General features: G+C 67.0%; 1 non-coding gene across 1 annotated transcript; it reads left to right on the forward strand.

Annotated features, from left to right (window-relative positions):
* The first annotated feature begins 2,105 nt into the window (after positions 1-2,105).
* LOC144488083 (5.8S ribosomal RNA) lies at positions 2,106-2,259 on the forward strand. The gene has a single exon (XR_013496524.1). It is a non-coding gene; the product is annotated as a 5.8S ribosomal RNA (ribosomal RNA).
* The last annotated feature ends 241 nt before the right edge of the window (positions 2,260-2,500 follow it).

Consider the following 2,500-nt stretch of genomic DNA (forward strand, 5'->3'; position numbering starts at 1 on the left):
GGCGTGACGGCGCGTGTCGGGCTCCGGCCCGTCACCCACGCCGGCACTCAACGCCTGCGAGCGCCCTGTTTCCTCCGAGAAAGGTTTTTCGCTTGATTGTCGCTCGAGTGCGTGTGCCTCCGGGGCTCACGCCGTGGTACGCGCCAGGCTGGGGCTCCACCGTCACGTCGGCGGGGGAGCGTTTAGCGCGTCCCAGGATCGGACAACCTCTCCGGGGGCCCGAGCCGAAACCCGACACGGTATAAAAGTCGTAACAAGGTTTCTGTTGGTGAACACGTTGTGAAGGATCTTTGTCGGCCGGGGGCCCGCCACCTCTCCGGGGAGGGCGGCCCGTCACTCCTTGAACGCGAAGGCTGGCGCCGGTTGGGCCAGGCAGGAGAGCCTCACGGGGGCCGGCCCCGGGGCCAGGTATCGGACAACCTCTCCGGGGGCCCGAACCGAAACCCGTAACACAGAATAAAAATCGTAACAAGGTTTCTGTTGGTGAACACGTTGTGAAGGATCTTTGTCGGCCGGGGGCCCGCCACCTCTCCGGGGAGGGCGGCCCGTCACTCCTTGAACTCGAAGGCTGCGCCGGTTGGGCCAGGCAGGAGAGCCTCACGGGGGTTGGCCCCGGGGCCGTGGCCCGTACTGACGCTGGCGCCTCCCACGCGGGTGGGAGGTCACACCGACAATTTCGCCGTACCCGTCGAACGGGCCTGGTCACCCGTACGCACGTTCCGCCGAAGCCGGGCGACGTCGATCTCGGTCCCACTCGGTTGGGCCGGCGCGCGGGCGCCGCCACCGACGAGCACGCACACGCTCGGTTGCACGCCGGCAAGTCCATGCGGGTGCCGCACACGCTACGCCTGCGCCGTTGGAAGGGCTTCGCCGTTGGCTTCGTAGGGTGTCTTTGCAGTCCGTCCGAGAGGTGGGGGCACGCACGGCAACACGGCCGGCCTGCCTGCGTGGGACGATGCGGTCCTTTCGTTCAGCGGTTCGGCGGTTTGGCCGGCGCGAGCAGACGCTCGGAGGGAGACGGTGGCGTCAGCCACGCACTCACTCCGCTTCTGCAGTCCGGTCCACTCCGCCCGTTCTAGCTGCTCGTTTGGTCCCTCGCCCGCCAGCAGACCGTTCCGCCGACGGTGCTCCTCCTCCGCAGCGACTTCTGCCTAGCCGCTCTGCCGGGTGCGATGTCACCGGCGCCCGCACCGATCCTCGGCACGGCGCGTGTGCGCACCTGTGGGCCGCCGCCCCGTGCTCCACGTCCGTCTGTGTGTGCCCGCTGTGGGGACCGTCTTCCTCTCGCCTTGGCGACGGCTTGCGGGCTGCGACGTGACCTTGCCACCGCCTTGCAGCATTACATCCGCAGTTGAAACGAAGAGAGCTGCTGCGGGCTTGGGTGCTTGTCCTGGCGGCTTGTCGACGGGACCACGGTGAACGGCCACTGTGTGACTCCGCAGGGAGACGTTCTGGTGCAGTCAGGGGCCTTTTTGTCTCCCGCCGCGGTGAAGCTTTGGTCGCATTCTAGTCACTCTCTTCAAAGCCCGGTGAGGGGTACCTGTTCATGCTCACCATTCCTCCGGCACCCGTGTGCGGAGGGTGGGTGCGAGGTTTAAAGATTCGTTGTCCGCCTGTCGGTCCGGTCTGGTCTCGTGCTGACTTGAGCGAGCGTCCACCGCGTTCGAGAGAATGTGCCTGTCCGCGGGGGCAGCCGCGCTTGCGAGCGTTCCGCCGCGCCCCCTTCCCCAGCCCGCCGAGGTTGGGGCGTGCGGGGTCGGCTTGCGCCCGTAGCGTCGGCCTGTCCTCCGCGGCTTGCACCCGACTCAGTCCGCTGCGGCCTCGCCTCGACTCTCGAGCCTACCGCCAGACGGTGACACCAGAGAACTCTGCCTCTGGCTGTTGCGGGGCGTGACGGCGCGTGGCGGGCCCCGGCCCCTCACCCACGCCGGCACTCAACGCCTGCGAGCGCCCTGATTCCTCCTTTTTTTCGCTTGATTGTCGCTCGAGTGCGTGCGCCTCCGGGCTCACGCCGTGGTACGCGCCAGGCTGGGGCTCCACCGTCACGTCGGCGGGGGAGCGTTTTGCGCGTCCCAGGATCGGGCAACCGATCCGAAACCCGATACAACTTTTAGCGGTGGATCACTCGGCTCGTGCGTCGATGAAGAACGCAGCTAGCTGCGAGAATTAATGTGAATTGCAGGACACATTGATCATCGACACTTTGAACGCACTTTGCGGCCCCGGGTTCCTCCCGGGGCTACGTCTGTCTGAGGGTCGCTTGACAATCAATCGCACTTCGCGCGCATCCGTGCGCCGAAGAGCGCGGCTGGGGTGTCGCAGAGGTGCCGTCCTCTCTGTCCCCCTAAGTGCAGACCCAGAGTAATCCGCGTCGGAGAGCTTGACCTCTTGGGTGCCGGCGTCCGCCTCCGGGCTCGTCGGCACTGCCCGCTCCCGCACTGGCCCAGCCACCTCGGGGTCGCCGGCACGGCTGTCATCGGGTTGCCAGAGAGAGAGAACG

This window comes from Mustelus asterias, unplaced genomic scaffold (genome assembly GCF_964213995.1).
Source record: "Mustelus asterias unplaced genomic scaffold, sMusAst1.hap1.1 HAP1_SCAFFOLD_1282, whole genome shotgun sequence".
NCBI lineage: Eukaryota > Metazoa > Chordata > Chondrichthyes > Carcharhiniformes > Triakidae > Mustelus > Mustelus asterias.